Raw genomic sequence first — 22,115 nt, forward strand, 5'->3', positions numbered from 1 at the left:
ACCGTGTCACCATTCTAGAGAACACAATAAAATTCACTGTGTCACCATTCCAGAGAACACAATAAACCACACTGTGTCACCATTCCACAGAACACAATAAACCACATTGTGTCACCATTCTATAGAACACAATAAACCACACTGTGTCATCATTCTGTTGAACACAATAAACCACACTATGTCACCATTCCACAGAATACAATAAACCAAACTGTGTCACCATTCTATCGAACACAATAAACCACACTGTGTCACGATTCTATAGAACACAATAAACCACACTGTGTCACCATTCAATAGAACACAATAAAACACACTGTTTCACCATTCCACAGAACACAATAAACCACACTGTGTCACCATTCCAGAGAACACAACAAACCACACTGTGTCACCATTCAACAGAACAAAATAAACCACACTGTGTCACCATTCGATAGAACACAATAAAACACACTGTGTCACCATTCCACAGAACACAATAAACCACACTGTGTCACCATTCAATAGAACAAAATAAACCACACTGTGTCACCATTCTATAGAACACAATAAACCACACTGTGTCACCATTCTATAGAACACAATAAAACACACTGTGTCACCATTCCACGGAGCACAATAAACCACACTGTGTCACCATTCCACAGAACACAATAAACCACACCGTGTCACCATTCTGGAGAACACAATAAACCTCACTGTGTCACCATTCTAGAGAACACAATAAACCACAGTGTCACCATTCTATAGAACACAATAAACCACACCATGTCACCATTCTATGGAACACAATAAACCACACTGTGTCACCATTCTATGGAACACAATAAACCACACTGTGTCACCATTCAATACAACACAAGAAACCACACTGTGTCACCATTCTATCGAACACAATAAACCACACCATGTCACCATTCTATGGAACACAATAAACCACACTGTGTCACCATTCGAAAGAACACAATAAATCACACTGGATCACCATTCTACACAACTCAATAAATCACACTGACTCACCATTCTACACAACTCAATAAATCACACTGACTCACCATTCTACACAACTCAATAAATCACACTGACTCACCATTCTACACAACTCAATAAATCACACTGACTCACCATTCTACACAACTCAATAAATCACACTGACTCACCATTCCACACAACTCAATAAATCACACTGACTCACCATTCTACACAACTCAATAAATCACACTGTATCACCAATCTAAACAACTCAATAAATCACACTGTATCACCAATTGAAACAACTCAATAAATTACACTGACTCACCATTCTGCACAGCTCAATAAACCACTGTGTCAACATTGTATAGAACACAACAACCCACACTCTGTCACCATTCTATAGAACACAATAAACCACACGGTGTCACCATTCCACAGAACAAAATAAACCACACTGTGTCACCATTCCACAGAACACAATAAACCACACTGTGTCACCATTCTATAGAACACAATAAACCACACTGTGTCACCATTCTAAAGAACACAATAAACCACACTGTGTCACCATTCTATAGAACACAATAAACCACACTGTGTCACCATTCAATAGAACACAATAAACCACACTGTGTCACCATTCTATAGAACACAATAAACCACACTGTGTCACCATTCTAGAGAACACAATAAACCACACTGTGTCACCATTCAAGAGAACACAATAAACCACACTGTGTCACCATTCTATAGAACACAATAAACCACACTGTGTCACCATTCCACAGAACACAATAAACCACACTGTGTCACCATTCGATAGAACACAATAAACCACACTGTGTCACCATTCCACAGAACACAATAAACCACACTGCGTCACCATTCTATAGAACACAATAAACCAAACTGTGTCACGATTCTATAGAACACAATAAACCACACTGTGTCACCATTCTATAGAACACAATAAACCACACTGTGTCACCATTCTATAGAACACAAAAAAACCACACTGTGTCACCATTCTATAGAACACAATAAACCACACTGTGTCACCATTCTATAGAACACAATAAACCAAACTGTGTCACCATTCTATAGAACACAATAAACCACACTGTGTCACCATTCTATAGAACACAATAAACCACACTGTGTCACCATTCTATAGAACACAATAAACCACACTGTGTCACCATTCTATAGAACACAATAAACCACACTGTGTCACCATTCTATAGAACACAATAAACCACACTGTGTCACCATTCCACAGAACACAATAAACCACACTGTGTCACCATTCTGTAGAACACAATAAACCACACTGTGTCACCATTCTATAGAACACAATAAACCACACTGTGACACCATTCTATAGAACACAATAAACCACACTGTGTCACCATTCCACAGAACACAATAAACCACACTGTGTCACCATTCTGTAGAACACAATAAACCACAATGTGTCACCATTCTATAGAACACAATAAACCACACTCTGTCACCATTCTGTAGAACACAATAAACCACACTGTGACACCATTCTATAGAACACAATAAACCACACTCTGTCACCATTCAATAGAACACAATAAACCACACTGTGTCACCATTCTATAGAACACAATAAACCACACTGTGTCACCATTCCATACAACACAATAAACCACACTGTGACACCATTCTATAGAACACAATAAACCACGCTGTGTCACCATTCGATAGAACACAATAAACCACACTGTGTCACCATTCTATAGAACACAATAAACCACACTGTGTCACCATTCCATACAACACAATAAACCACACTGTGACACCATTCTATAGAACACAATAAACCACGCTGTGTCACCATTCTATAGAACACAATAAACCACGCTGTGTCACCATTCGATAGAACACAATAAACCACACTGTGACACCATTCTATAGAACACAATAAACCACACTGTGTCACCATTCCACAGAACACAATAAACCACACCATGTCACCATTCTATGGAACACAATAAACCACACTGTGTCACCATTCCACAGAACACGATAAACCACACTGTGTCACCATGCCACAGAACACAACAAACCACACCGTGTCACCATTCTAGAGAACACAATAAAATTCACTGTGTCACCATTCCAGAGAACACAATAAACCACACTGTGTCACCATTCCACAGAACACAATAAACCACATTGTGTCACCATTCTATAGAACACAATAAACCACACTGTGTCATCATTCTGTTGAACACAATAAACCACACTATGTCACCATTCCACAGAATACAATAAACCAAACTGTGTCACCATTCTATCGAACACAATAAACCACACTGTGTCACGATTCTATAGAACACAATAAACCACACTGTGTCACCATTCAATAGAACACAATAAAACACACTGTTTCACCATTCCACAGAACACAATAAACCACACTGTGTCACCATTCCAGAGAACACAACAAACCACACTGTGTCACCATTCAATAGAACAAAATAAACCACACTGTGTCACCATTCGATAGAACACAATAAAACACACTGTGTCACCATTCCACAGAACACAATAAACCACACTGTGTCACCATTCAATAGAACAAAATAAACCACACTGTGTCACCATTCTATAGAACACAATAAACCACACTGTGTCACCATTCTATAGAACACAATAAAACACACTGTGTCACCATTCCACGGAGCACAATAAACCACACTGTGTCACCATTCCACAGAACACAATAAACCACACCGTGTCACCATTCTGGAGAACACAATAAACCTCACTGTGTCACCATTCTAGAGAACACAATAAACCACAGTGTCACCATTCTATAGAACACAATAAACCACACCATGTCACCATTCTATGGAACACAATAAACCACACTGTGTCACCATTCTATAGAACACAATAAACCACACTGTGTCACCATTCAATACAACACAAGAAACCACACTGTGTCACCATTCTATCGAACACAATAAACCACACCATGTCACCATTCTATGGAACACAATAAACCACACTGTGTCACCATTCGAAAGAACACAATAAACCACACTGTGTCACCATTCTACAGAACACAATAAACCACACTGTGTCACCATTCTATTCAACACAATAAACCACACCGTGTCACCTTTTATAGAACACAATAAAACACACTGTTTCACCATTCCACAGAACACAATAAACCACACTGTGTCACCATTCCAGAGAACACAACAAACCACACTGTGTCACCATTCTATAGAACACAATAAACCACACTGTGTCACCATTCAATGGAACAAAATAAACCACACTGTGTCACCATTCAATAGAACAAAATAAACCACACTGTGTCACCATTCCACAGAACACAATAAACCACACTGTGTCACCATGCCACCGAACACAATAAGCCACACTCTGTCACCATTCTTTCGAACACAATAAACCACACTGTGTCACCATTCTATAGAACACAATAAACCACACTGTGTCACCATTCAATACAACACAATAAACCACACTGTGTCACCATTCTATCGAACACAATAAACCACACTGCGTCACCATTCGAAAGAACACAATAAACCACACTGTGTCACCATTCTACAGAACACAATAAACCACACTGTGTCACCATTCTATAGAACACAATAAACCACACTGTGTCACCATTCTATAGAACACAATAAACCACACCGTGTCACCATTCTATAGAACACAATAAACCACATTGTGTCACCATTCTACAGAACACAATAAACCACACTGTGTCACGATTCAATAGAACAAAATAAACCACACCGTGTCACCATTATATAGAACACAATAAACCACGCCGTGTCACCATTCCATTGAACACAATAAACCACACCGTGTCACCATTATATAGAACACAATAAACCATTCCGTGTCACCATTCAATAGAACACAATAAAACACACTGTGTCACCAATCCACAGAACACAATAAACCACACCGTGTCACCATTCTGGAGAACACAATAAACCTAACTGTGTCACCATTCTAGAGAACACAATAAGAAACACCGTGTCACCATTCTATAGAACACAATAAACCACACAGTGTCACCATTCTTTCGAACACAATAAACCACACCGTGTCACCATTCAATAGAACACATTAAGCCACACTGTGTCACCATTCTACAGAACACAATAAATAACACTGTGTCACCATTCTTTCGAACACAATAAACCACACCGTGTCACCATTCTTTCGAACACAATAAACTACACTGTGTCACCATTCCATTGAACACGATAAAACACACTGCGTCACCATTCTATAGAACACAATAAACCACACTGCGTCAACATTCGATAGAACACAATAAACCACACTGTGTCACCATTCTATAGAACACAATAAACCACACTGTGTCACCATTCTACAGAACACAATAAACTTAACTGTGTCACCATTCTTTTGAACACAATAAACCACACTGTGTCACCATTCTATAGAACACAATGAACCACACTGTGTCACCATTCTATAGAACACAATAAACCACACTGTGTCACCATTCTATAGAACACAATAAACCACACTGTGTCACCATTCTACAGAACACAATAAACCACACTGTGTCACCATTCTATAGAACACAATATACCACACTGTGTCACCATTCTACAGAACACAATAAACTTAACTGTGTCACCATTCTTTTGAACACAATAAACCACACTGTGTCACCATTCTTTCGAACACAATAAATTCCACTGTACCACCATTCTGCAGAACACAATAAACCAAACGGTGTCACCATTCTACAGAACACAATAAGCCACACTGTGTCACCATTCTATAGAACACATTAAACCACACTGTGTCACCATTCTATAGAACACAATAAAACACACTGTGTCACCATTCCACGGAGCACAATAAACCACACTGTGTCACCATTCCACAGAACACAATAAACCACACTGTGTCACCATTCCACAGAACACAATAAAACACACTGTGTCACCATTCCACAGAACACAATAAACCACACTGTGTCACCCATTCCACAGAACACAATAAAACACACTGTGTCACCATTCCACGGAGCACAATAAACCACACTGTGTCACCATTCTACAGAACACAATAAACCACACTGTGTCACCATTCTGGAGAACACAATAAACCACACTGTGTCACCATTCTACAGAACACAATAAACCACACTGCGTCAACATTCTATAGAACACAATAAACCACACTGTGTCACCATTCTATAGAACACAATAAACCACACTGTGTCACCATTCTATAGAACACAATAAACCACACTGTGTCACCATTCTACAGAACACAATAAACCACACTGTGTCAACATTCTACAGAACACAATAAACCACACTGTGTCACCATTCTATAGAACACAATAAACCACACTGTGTCACCATTCTACAGAACACAATAAACCACACTGTGTCAACATTCTATAGAACACAATAAACCACACTGTGTCACCATTCTACAGAACACAATAAACCACACTGTGTCACCATTCTATAGAACACAATAAACCACACTGTGTCACCATTCTACAGAACACAATAAACCACACTGTGTCAACATTCTATAGAACACAATAAACCACACTGTGTCACCATTCGATAGAACACAATAAACCACACTGTGTCACCATTCCAGAGAACACAATAAACCACACTGTGTCACCATTCCAGAGAACACAATAAACCACACTGTGTCACCATTCTATAGAACACAATAAACCACACTGTGTCACCATTCTATAGAACACAATAAACCACACTGTGTCAACATTCTATAGAACACAATAAACCACACTGTGTCACCATTCGATAGAACACAATAAACCACACTGTGTCACCATTCCAGAGAACACAATAAACCACACTGTGTCACCATTCCAGAGAACACAATAAACCACACTGTGTCACCATTCGATAGAACACAATAAACCACACTGTGTCACCATTCCACGGAGCACAATAAACCACACTGTGTCACCATTCCACAGAACACAATAAAACACACTGTGTCACCATTCTACAGAACACAATAAACCACACTGTGTCATCATTCTGCAGAACACAATAAACCAGAGTGTCACCATTCTAGAGAACACAATAAACCACACTGTGTCACCATTCGATAGAACACAATAAACCACACTGTGTCACCATTCGATGGAACACAATAAACCACACTGTGTCACCATTCTAGAGAACCCAATAAACCACACTGTGTCACCATTCTAGAGAACACAATAAATCACACTGTGTCACCATTCTAGAGAACACAATAAACCACACTGTGTCACCATTCGATAGAACACAATAAACCACACTGTGTCACCATTCGATAGAACACAATAAACCACACTGTGTCACCATTCGATGGAACACAATAAACCACACTGTGTCACCATTCTAGAGAACCCAATAAACCACACTGTGTCACCATTCTAGAGAACACAATAAATCACACTGTGTCACCATTCTAGAGAACACAATAAACCACACTGTGTCACCATTCGATAGAACACAATAAAACACACTGTGTCACCATTCCATGGAGCACAATAAACCACACCGTGTCACCATTCTGGAGAACACAATAAACCTCACTGTGTCACCATTCTAGAGAACACAATAAACCACAGTGTCACCATTCTATAGAACACAATAAACCACACCATGTCACCATTCTATGGAACACAATAAACCACACTGTGTCACCATTCTATAGAACACAATAAACCACACTGTGTCACCATTCAATACAACACAAGAAACCACACTGTGTCACCATTCTATCGAACACAATAAACCACACCATGTCACCATTCTATGGAACACAATAAACCACACTGTGTCACCATTCGAAAGAACACAATAAACCACACTGTGTCACCATTCTACAGAACACAATAAACCACACTGTGTCACCATTCTATTGAACACAATAAACCACACCGTGTCACCTTTTATAGAACACAATAAAACACACTGTTTCACCATTCCACAGAACACAATAAACCACACTGTGTCACCATTCCAGAGAACACAACAAACCACACTGTGTCACCATTCTATAGAACACAATAAACCACACTGTGTCACCATTCAATAGAACAAAATAAACCACACTGTGTCACCATTCGATAGAACACAATAAAACACACTGTGTCACCATTCCACAGAACACAATAAACCACACTGTGTCACCATGCCACCGAACACAATAAGCCACACTCTGTCACCATTCTTTCGAACACAATAAACCACACTGTGTCACCATTCTATAGAACACAATAAACCACACTGTGTCACCATTCTATCGAACACAATAAACCACACCATGTCACCATTCTATGGAACACAATAAACCACACTGTGTCACCATTCGAAAGAACACAATAAACCACACTGTGTCACCATTCTACAGAACACAATAAACCACACTGTGTCACCATTCTATTGAACACAATAAACCACACGGTGTCACCTTTCTATAGAACACAATAAACCACACCGTGTCACCATTCTATAGAACACAATAAACCACACTGTGTCACGATTCAACAGAACAAAATAAACCACACCGTGTCACCATTATATAGAACACAATAAACCACGCCGTGTCACCATTCCATTGAACACAATAAACCACACCGTGTCACCATTATATAGAACACAATAAACCATTCCGTGTCACCATTCAATAGAACACAATAAAACACACTGTGTCACCAATCCACAGAACACAATAAACCACACCGTGTCACCATTCTGGAGAACACAATAAACCTAACTGTGTCACCATTCTAGAGAACACAATAAGAAACACCGTGTCACCATTCTATAGAACACAATAAACCACAGTGTCATCATTCTTTCGAACACAATAAACCACACCGTGTCACCATTCAATAGAACACATTAAGCCACACTGTGTCACCATTCTACAGAACACAATAAATAACACTGTGTCACCATTCTTTCGAACACAATAAACCACACCGTGTCACCATTCTTTCGAACACAATAAACTACACTGTGTCACCATTCCATTGAACACGATAAAACACACTGCGTCACCATTCTATAGAACACAATAAACCACACTGCGTCAACATTCGATAGAACACAATAAACCACACTGTGTCACCATTCTATAGAACACAATAAACCACACTGTGTCACCATTCTACAGAACACAATAAACTTAACTGTGTCACCATTCTTTTGAACACAATAAACCACACTGTGTCACCATTCTATAGAACACAATGAACCACACTGTGTCACCATTCTATAGAACACAATAAACCACACTGTGTCACCATTCTATAGAACACAACAAACCACACTGTGTCACCATTCTATCGAACACAATGAACCACACTGTGTCACCATTCTATAGAACACAATAAACCACACTGTGTCACCATTCTACAGAACACAATAAACCACACTGTGTCACCATTCTATAGAACACAATGAACCACACTGTGTCACCATTCTATAGAACACAATGAACCACACTGTGTCACCATTCTATAGAACACAATAAACCACACTGTGTCACCATTCTACAGAACACAATAAACCACACTGTGTCACAATTCTATAGAACACAATAAACTACACTGTGTCACCATTCTATAGAACACAATATACCACACTGTGTCACCATTCTACAGAACACAATTAACTTAACTGTGTCACCATTCTTTTGAACACAATAAACTACACTGTGTCACCATTCTTTCGAACACAATAAATTACACTGGACCACCATTCTGCAGAACACAATAAACCAAACGGTGTCACCATTCTACAGAACACAATAAGCCACACTGTGTCACCATTCTATAGAACACATTAAACCACACTGTGTCACCATTCTATAGAACACAATAAAACACACTGTGTCACCATTCCACAGAACACAATAAACCACACTGTGTCACCATTCCACAGAACACAATAAAACACACTGTGTCACCATTCCACGGAGCACAATAAACCACACTGTGTCACCATTCTGTAGAACACAATAAACCAGAGTGTCACCATTCTAGAGAATACAATAAACCACACTGTGTCACCATTCTGGAGAACACAATAAACCACACTGTGTCACCATTCTACAGAACACAATAAACCACACTGCGTCAACATTCTATAGAACACAATAAACCACACTGTGTCACCATTCCAGAGAACACAATAAACCACACTGTGTCACCATTCCAGAGAACACAATAAACCACACTGTGTCACCATTCGATAGAACACAATAAACCACACTGTGTCACCATTCCACGGAGCACAATAAACCACACTGTGTCACCATTCCACAGAACACAATAAAACACACTGTGTCACCATTCTACAGAACACAATAAACCACACTGTGTCATCATTCTGCAGAACACAATAAACCAGAGTGTCACCATTCTAGAGAACACAATAAACCACACTGTGTCACCATTCGATGGAACACAATAAACCACACTGTGTCACCATTCTAGAGAACCCAATAAACCACACTGTGTCACCATTCTAGAGAACACAATAAATCACACTGTGTCACCATTCTAGAGAACACAATAAATCACACTGTGTCACCATTCGATAGAACACAATAAACCACACTGTGTCACCATTCCAGAGAACACAATAAACCACACCGTGTCACCATTCTATAGAACACAATAAACCACACCGTGTCACCATTCTATAGAACACAATAAATCACACTGTGTCACCATTCTACAGAACACAATAAACCAGACTGCGTCAACATTCGAAAGAACACAATATACCACACTGTGTCACCATTCAATACAATGAAATAAACCACACCATGTCACCATTCTATAGAACACAATAAACCACACTGTGTCACCATTCTATAGAACACAATAAACCACACTGTGTCACCATTCGATAGAACACAATAAACCACACTGTGTCACCATTCTATAGAACACAATAAACCACACTGTGTCACCATTCTATAGAACACAATAAACCACACTGTGTCACCATTCTATAGAACACAATAAACCACACTGTGTCACCATTCTAGAGAACACAATAAACCACACGTTGTCACCATTCTTTAGAACACAATAAACCACACTGTGTCACCATTCTATAGAACACAATAAACCACTCTGTGTCACCATTGTACAGAACACAATAAACCACACTGTGTCACCGTTATACAGAACACAATAAACTACACTGTGTCACCATTGTATAGAACACAATAAATGACACCGTGTCACCATTCTACAGAACACAATAAACCACACTGTATCACCATTCTATAGAACACAACAAACCACACTGTGTCACCATTCTATAGAGCACAATAAACCACACCGTGTCACCATTCTATAGAACACAATAAACCACACCGTGTCACCATTCTATAGAACACAATAAACGACACAGTGTCACCATTCCACAGAACACAATAAACCACACTGTATCACCATTCTATAGAACACAATAAACGACACAGTGTCACCATTCCACAGAACACAATAAACCACACTGTGTCACCATTCCACAGAACACAATAAACCACACTGTGTCACCATTCTATAGAACACAATAAACCACACAGTGTCACCATTCCACAGAACACAATAAACCACACCATGTCACCATTCTATAGAACACAATAAACCACACTGTGTCACCATTCGATACAACACAATAAACCACACTGTGTCACCATTCTACAGAACACAATAAACCACACTGTGTCACCATGCCACAGAACACAATAAACCACACTGTGTCACCATTCTATAGAGCACAATAAACCACACCGTGTCACCATTCTATAGAACACAATAAACGACACAGTGTCACCATTCCACAGAACACAATAAACCACACTGTGTCACCATTCCACAGAACACAATAAACCACACTGTGTCACCATTCTATAGAACACAATAAACCACACAGTGTCACCATTCCACAGAACACAATAAACCACACCATGTCACCATTCTATAGAACACAATAAACCACACTGTGTCACCATTCGATACAACACAATAAACCACACTGTGTCACCATTCGACAGAACACAATAAACCACACTGTGTCACCATGCCACAGAACACAACAAACCACACCGTGTCACCATTCTAGAGAACACAATAAACTTCACTGCGTCACCATTCTAGAGAACACAATAAACCACACTGTGTCACCATTCCACAGAACACAATAAACCACATTGTGTCACCATTCTATAGAACACAATAAACCACACTGTGTCATCATTCTGTTGAACACAATAAACCACACTATGTCACCATTCCACAGAATACAATAAACCAAACTGTGTCACCATTCTATCGAACACAATAAACCACACTGTGTCACGATTCTACAGAACACAATAAACCACACTGTGTCACGATTCTATAGAACACAATAAACCACACTGTGTCACCATTCAATAGAACACAATAAAACACACTGTTTCACCATTCCACAGAACACAATAAACCACACTGTGTCACCATTCCAGAGAACACAACAAACCACACTGTGTCACCATTCTATAGAACACAATAAACCACACTGTGTCACCATTCAATAGAACAAAATAAACCATACTGTGTCACCATTCGATAGAACACAATAAAACACACTGTGTCACCATTCCACAGAACACAATAAACCACACTGTGTCACCATGCCACCGAACACAATAAACCACACTGTGTCACCATTCTATAGAACACAATAACACACACTGTGTCACCATTCCACGGAGCACAATAAACCACACTGTGTCACCATTCCACAGAACACAATAAATCACACCGTGTCACCATTCTGGAGAACACAATAAACCTCACTGTGTCACCATTCTAGAGAACACAATAAACCACAGAGTCACCATTCTATAGAACACAATAAGAAACACCGTGTCACCATTCTATCGAACACAATAAACCACACTGTGTCACCATTCAATACAACACAATAAACCACACCATGTCACCATTCTATGGAACACAATAAACCACACTGTGTCACCATTCTATAGAACACAATAAACCACACCGTGTCACCATTCTATAGAACACAATAAATCACACTGTGTCACCATTCTATAGAACACAATAAACCACACTGTGTCACCATCCTATAGAACACAATAAACCACGCCGTGTCACCATTATATAGAACACAATAAACCATACCGTGTCACCATTCAATAGAACACATTAAGCCACACTGTGTCACCATTCTACAGAACACAATAAATAACACTGTGTCACCATTCTTTCGAACACGATAAACCACACCGTGTCACCATTCTTTCGAACACAATAAACTACACTGTGTCACCATTCCATTGAACACGATAAAACACACTGCGTCACCATTCTCTCGAACACAATAAACCACACTGCGTCAACATTCGATAGAACACAATAAACCACACTGTGTCACCATTCTATAGAACACAATAAACCACACTGTGTCACCATTCTACAGAACACAATAAACTTAACTGTGCCACCATTCTTTTGAACACAATAAACCACACTGTGTCACCATTCTATAGAACACAATAAACCACACTGTGTCACCATTCTACAGAACACAATAAACCACACTGTGTCACAATTCTTTCGAACACAATAAACTACACTGTGTCACCATTCCATAGAACACAATATACCACACTGTGTCACCATTCTACAGAACACAATAAACCAAACGGTGTCACCATTCTACAGAACACAATACGCCACACTGTGTCACCATTCTATAGAACACATCAAGCCACACTGTGTCACCATTCCATGGAGCACAATAAACCACACTGTGTCACCATTCTATAGAACACAATAAACCACGCTGTGTCACCATTCCACAGAACACAATAAAACACACTGTGTCACCATTCCACAGAACACAATAAACCACACTGTGTCACCATTCCACAGAACACAATAAACCACACTGCATCAACATTCGATAGAACACAATAAACCACACTGTGTTACCATTCTATAGAACACAATAAACAAAACTGTGTCACCATTCTATAGAACACAATAAACCACACTGTGTCACCATTCTACAGAACCCAATAAACCACACTGTGTCACCATTCGAGAGAACCCAATAAACCACACTGTGTCACCATTCTGGAGAACACAATAAATCACACTGTGTCACCATTCCAGAGAACACAATAAACCACACTGTGTCACCATTCTATAGAACCCAATAAACCACACTGTGTCACCATTCTATAGAACCCAATAAACCACACTGTGTCACCATTCGAGAGAACCCAATAAACCACACTGTGTCACCATTCCAGAGAACACAATAAACCACACTGTGTCACCATTCTATAGAACACAATAAACCACACTGTGTCACCATTCTATAGAACACAATAAACCACACTGTGTCACCATTCGATAGAACACAATAAACCACACTGTGTCAACATTCTAGAGAACACAATAAACCACACTGTGTCACCATTCTGGAGAACACAATAAATCACACTGTGTCACCATTCCAGAGAACACAATAAACCACACTGTGTCACCATTCTATAGAACCCAATAAACCACACTGTGTCACCATTCTATAGAACCCAATAAACCACACTGTGTCACCATTCGAGAGAACCCAATAAACCACACTGTGTCACCATTCCAGAGAACACAATAAACCACACTGTGTCACCATTCTATAGAACACAATAAACCACACTGCGTCAACATTCGAAAGAACACAATATACCACACTGTGTCACCATTCTATAGAACACAATAAACCACACTGTGTCACCATTCTAGAGAACACAATAAACCACACTGTGTCGCCATTCTATAGAACACAATAAACGTCACTGTGTCACCATTCTTTTGAACACAATAAACCACACTGTGTCACCATTCTACAGAACACAATAAACCACACTGTGTCACCATTCTATAGAACACAATGAACCACACTGTGTCACCATTCTATAGAACACAATAAAACACACTGTGTCACCATTCCACGGAGCACAATAAACCAGCCTGTGTCAACATTCCACAGAACACAATAAACCACACTGTGTCACCATTCTATAGAACGCAATAAAACACACTGTGTCACCATTCTATAGAACACAATAAACCACACTGTGTCACCATTCTATAGAACACAATAAAACACACTGTGTCACCATTCCACGGAGCACAATAAACCACCCTGTGTCAACATTCCACAGAACACAATAAACCACACCGTGTCACCATTCTGGAGAACACAATAAACCACAGTGTCACCATTCGAGAGAACACAATGAGAAACACCGTGTCACAATTCTATCGAACACAATAAACCACAATGTGTCACCATTCAATACAACACAATAAACCACACCATGTCACCATTCTATGGAACACAATAAACCACACTGTGTCACCATTCTATAGAACACAATAAACCACACTGTGTCACCATCCTATAGAACACAATAAACCACGCCGTGTCATCATTATATAGAACACAATAAACCATACCGTGTCACCATTCTATAGAACACAATAAACCACACTGTGTCACCATTCTATCGAACCCAATAAACCACACTGCGTCACCATTCTAGAGAACCCAATAAACCACACTGTGTCACCATTCTAGAGAACACAATCAATCACACTGTGTCACCATTCTGGAGAACACAATAAACCACACTGTGTCACCATTCGATAGAACACAATAAACCACACTGTGTCACCATTCAAGAGAACACAATAAACCACACCGTGTCACCATTCTATAGAACACAATAAATCACACTGTGTCACCATTCAATACAATAAAATAAACCACACCATGTCACCATTCTATGGAACACAATAAACCACACTGTGTCACCATTCGATAGAACACAATAAACCACACTGTGTCACCATTCGATAGAACACAATAAACCACACTGTGTCACCATTCTAGAGAACACAATAAACCACACGTTGTCACCATTCTATAGAACACAATAAACCACACTGTGTAACCATTCGATAGAACACAATAAACCACACTGTGTCACCATTCTAGAGAAAACAATAAACCACACTGTGTTACCATTCAATGGAACAGAATAAAACACACTGTTTCACCATTCCACATAACACAATAAACCACATTATGTCACCATTCTATAGAACACAATAAACCACACTGTGTCACCATTCTATAGAACACAACAAAACACACAGTGTCACCATTCTATAGAACACAATAAACCACACTGTGTCACCATTCTTTAGAACACAATAAACCACACTGTGTCACCATTGTATAGAACACAATAAACCACACTGTGTCACCGTTCTACAGAACACAATAAACGACACTGTGTCACCATTGTATAGAACACAATAAATGACACCGTGTCACCATTCTACAGAACACAATAAACCACACTGTGTCACCATTCTACAGAACACAATAAACCACACTGTATCACCATTCTTTCGAACACAACAAACCACACTGTGTCACCATTCTATAGAGCACAATAAACCACACCGTGTCACCATTCTATAGAACACAATAAACGACACAGTGTCACCATTCCACAGAACACAATAAACCACACTGTGTCACCATTCTATAGAACACAATAAACCACACTGTGTCACCATTCTATAGAACACAATAAACCACACTGTGTCGCCATTCTACATAACACAATAAACCACACTGTGTCACCATTCTGTAGAACACAATAAACCACACTGTGTCACCATTCCACAGAACACAATAAACCACACAATGTCACCATTCTATAGAACACAATAAACCACACCGTGTCACCATTCTATAGAACACAATAAACGACACAGTGTCACCATTCCACAGAACACAATAAACCACACTGTCACCATTCTACAGAACACAATAAACCACACTGTGTCACCATTCCACAGAACACAATAAACCACACTGTGTCACCATTCTACAGAACACAATAAACCACACTGTGTCACCATTCCACAGAACACAATAAACCACACTGTCACCATTCTACAGAACACAATAAACCACACTGTGTCACCATTCTACAGAACACAATAAACCACACTGTGTCACCATTCTATAGAACACAATAAAACATACTGTGTCACCATTCCACGGAGCACAATAAACCACACTGTGTCACCATTCCACAGAACACAATAAACCACACCGTGTCACCATTCTGGAGAACACAACAAACCTCACTGTGTCACCATTCTAGAGAACACAATAAACCACAGTGTCACCATTCTATAGAACACAATAAACCACACCATGTCACCATTCTATGGAACACAATAAACCACACTGTGTCACCATTCTATAGAACACAATAAACCACACTGTGTCACCATTCAATACAACACAATAAACCACACTGTGTCACCATTCCATAGAACACAATAAACCACACCATGTCACCATTCTATGGAACACAATAAACCACACTGTGTCACCATTCGAAAGAACACAATAAACCACACTGTGTCACCATTCTACAGAACACAATAAACCACACTGTGTCACCATTCTATTGAACACAATAAACCACACTGTGTCACCATTCTACAGAACACAATAAACCACACTGTGTCACCATTCTATTGAACACAATAAACCACACTGTGTCACCATTCTACAGAACACAATAACCAACACTGTGTCACCATTCTATTGAACACAATAAACCACACTGTGTCACCATTCTACAGAACACAATAAACCACACTGTGTCACCATTCTATTGAACACAATAAACCACACTGTGTCACCATTCTACAGAACACAATAAACCACACTGTGTCACCATTCAATAGAACAAAATAAACCACACCGTGTCACCATTATATAGAACACAATAAACCACGCCGTGTCACCATTCCATTGAACACAATAAACCACACCGTGTCACCATTCAATAGAACACAATAAAACACACTGTGTCACCATTCTACAGAACACAATAAAACACACTGTGTCACCATTCCACGGAGCACAATAAACCACACTGTGTCACCAATCCACAGAACACAATAAACCACACCGTGTCACCATTCTGGAGAACACAATAAACCTAACTGTGTCACCATTCTATAGAACACAATAAGAAACACCGTGTCACCATTCTATAGAACACAATAAACCACACAGTGTCACCATTCTAGAGAAAACAATAAACCTCACTGTGTTACCATTCAATGGAACACAATAAACCACACCGTGTCACCATTTTCTCGAGCACAATAAACCACACTGTGTCACCATGCCACCGAACACAATAAGCCACACTGTGTCACCATTCTATAGAACACAATAAAACACACTGTGTCACCATTCCACGGAGCACAATAAACCACCCTGTGTCACCATTCCACAGAACACAATAAACCACACCGTGTCACCATTCTGGAGAACACAATAAACCTCACTGTGTCACCATTCTAGAGAACACAATAAACCACAGTGTCACCATTCTATAGAACACAATAAGAAACACCGTGTCACCATTCTATCGAACACAATAAACCACACTGTGTCACCATTCAATACAACACAATAAACCACACCATGTCACCATTCTATGGAACACAAAAAACCACACTGTGTCACCATTCTATAGAACACAATAAACCACACCGTGTCACCATTCTATAGAACACAATAAATCACACTGTGTCACCATTCTATCGAACACAATAAACCACACTGTGTCACCATCCTATAGAACACAATAAACCACGCCGTGTCACCATTATATAGAACACAATAAACCATACCGTGTCACCATTCAATAGAACACATTAAGCCACACTGTGTCACCATTCTACAGAACACAATAAATAACACTGTGTCACCATTCTTTCGAACACAATAAACCACACCGTGTCACCATTCTTTCGAACACAATAAACTACACTGTGTCACCATTCCATTGAACACGATAAAACACACTGCGTCACCATTCTCTCGAACACAATAAACCACACTGCGTCAACATTCGATAGAACACAATAAACCACACTGTGTCACCATTCCACAGAACACAATAAACTTAACTGTGTCACCATTCTTTTGAACACAATAAACCACACTGTGTCACCATTCTATAGAACACAATAAACTACACTGTGTCACCATTCTACAGAACACAATCAACCACACTGTGTCACCATTCTACAGAACACAATAAACTTAACTGTGTCACCATTCTTTTGAACACAATAAACCACACTGTGTCACCATACTTTCGAACACAATAAACTACACTGTACCACCATTCTGCAGAACACAATAAACCAAACGGTGTCACCATTCTACAGAACACAATAAGCCACACTGTGTCACCATTCTATAGAACACATTAAACCACACTGTGTCACCATTCTATAGAACACAATAAAACACACTGTGTCACCATTCCACGGAGCACAATAAACCACACTGTGTCACCATTCCACAGAACACAATAAAACACACTGTGTCACCATGCCACAGAACACAACAAACCACACCGTGTCACCATTCCATAGAACACAATAAAGCACACTGTGTCACCATTCCACAGAACACAATAAACCACACTGTGTCACGATTCTAAAGAACACAATAAACCACACTGTGTCACGATTCTATCGAACACAATAAACCACAATGTGTCAACATTCAATAGAACACATTAAACCACACTGTGTCACCATTCTATAGAACACAATAAACCACACTGTGTCACCATTCCACGGAGCACAATAAACCACACTGTGTCACCATTCCACAGAACACAATAAAACACACTGTGTCACCATTCCACGGAGCACAATAAACCACACTGTGACACCATTCTACAGAACACAATAAACCACACTATGTCACCATTCTACAGAACACAATAAAACACACTGTGTCACCATTCCACGGAGCACAATAAACCACACCGTGTCACCATTCTATAGAACACAATAAACCACAGTGTCACCATTCTGGAGAATACAATAAACCAAACTGTGTCACCATTCTATAGAACACAATAAACCACACTGTGTCACCATTCTATAGAACCCAATAAACCACACTGTGTCACCATTCGACAGAACCCAATAAACCACACTGTGTCACCATTCTAGAGAACACAATAAATCACACTGTGTCACCATTCTGGAGAACACAATAAACCACACTGTGTCAACATTCGATAGAACACAATAAACCACACTGTGTCACCATTCCACAGAACACAATAAAACACACTGTGTCACCATTCCACGGAGCACAATAAACCACACTGTGACACCATTCTACAGAACACAATAAACCACACTATGTCACCATTCTACAGAACACAATAGAACACACTGTGTCACCATTCCACGGAGCACAATAAACCACACCGTGTCACCATTCTATTGAACACAATAAACCACAGTGTCACCATTCTAGAGAATACAATAAACCAAACTGTGTCACCATTCTATAGAACACAATAAACCACACTGTGTCACCATTCTATAGAATCCAATAAACCACACTGTGTCACCATTCGAGAGAACCCAATAAACCACACTGTGTCACCATTCTAGAGAACACAATAAATCACACTGTGTCACCATTCTGGAGAACACAATAAACCACACTGTGTCAACATTCGATAGAACACAATAAACCACACTGTGTCACCATTCCAGAGAACACAATAAACCACACTGTGTCACCATTCTATAGAACACAATAAACCACACTGTGTCACCATTCCACGGAGCACAATAAACCACCCTGTGTCACCATTCTGGAGAACACAATAAACCACACTGTGTCAACATTCGATAGAACACAATAAACCACACTGTGTCACCATTCCAGAGAACCCAATAAACCACACTGTGTCACCATTCTATAGAACACAATAAACCACACTGTGTCACCATTCCACAGAACACAATAAACCACACCGTGTCACCATTCTGGAGAACACAATAAACCTCACTGTGTCACCATTCTAGGGAACACAATAAACCACAGTGTCACCATTCGAGAGAACACAATAAGAAACACCGTGTCACCATTCTATCGAACACAATAAACCACACTGTGTCACCATTCAATACAACACAATAAACCACACCATGTCACCATTCTATGGAACACAATAAACCATACCGTGTCACCATTCAATAGAACACATTAAGCCACACTGTGTCACCATTCTACAGAACACAATAAATAACACTGTGTCACCATTCTTTCGAACACAATAAACCACACCGTGTCACCATTCAATAGAACACAATAAACTACACTGTGTCACCATTCCATTGAACACGATAAAACACACTGCGTCACCATTCTACAGAACAGAATAAACCACACTGTGTCACCATTCTATAGAACACAATAAACCACACTGTGTCACCATTCTACAGAACACAATAAACCACACGGTGTCACCATTCTATAGAACACAATATACCACACTGTGTCACCATTCTATCGAACACAATATACCACACTGTGTCACCATTCTATAGAACACAATATACCACACTGTGTCACCATTCTATAGAACACAATATCCCACACTGTGTCACCATTCTACAGAACACAATAAACCACACTGTGTCACCATTCTACAGAACACAATAAACCACACTGTGTCACCATTCTACAGAACACAATAAACCACACTGTGTCACCATTCTATAGAACACAATATACCACACTGTGTCACCATTCTACAGAACACAATAAACTTAACTGTGTCACCATTCTTTTGAACACAATAAACCACACTGTGTCACCATTCTATAGAACACAATAAAACACACTGTGTCACCATTCCACGGAGCACAATAAACCACACTGTGTCACCATTCCACAGAACACAATAAAACACACTGTGTCACCATTCCACGGAGCACAATAAACCACACTGTGTCACCATTCTAGAGAATACAATAAACCACACCGTGTCACCATTCTATAGAACACAATAAACCACAGTGTCACCATTCTTGAGAATACAATAAA

The 22,115-nt window shown here is 39.6% G+C and overlaps 1 pseudogene; it reads right to left on the reverse strand.

The window, feature by feature from the left end:
• LOC137341437 (uncharacterized) overlaps positions 1-22,115 on the reverse strand; it is a 64,581-nt pseudogene that overhangs the window by 13,021 nt on the left and 29,445 nt on the right.

Source organism: Heptranchias perlo, chromosome 23 (genome assembly GCF_035084215.1).
Source record: "Heptranchias perlo isolate sHepPer1 chromosome 23, sHepPer1.hap1, whole genome shotgun sequence".
Lineage (NCBI taxonomy): Eukaryota > Metazoa > Chordata > Chondrichthyes > Hexanchiformes > Hexanchidae > Heptranchias > Heptranchias perlo.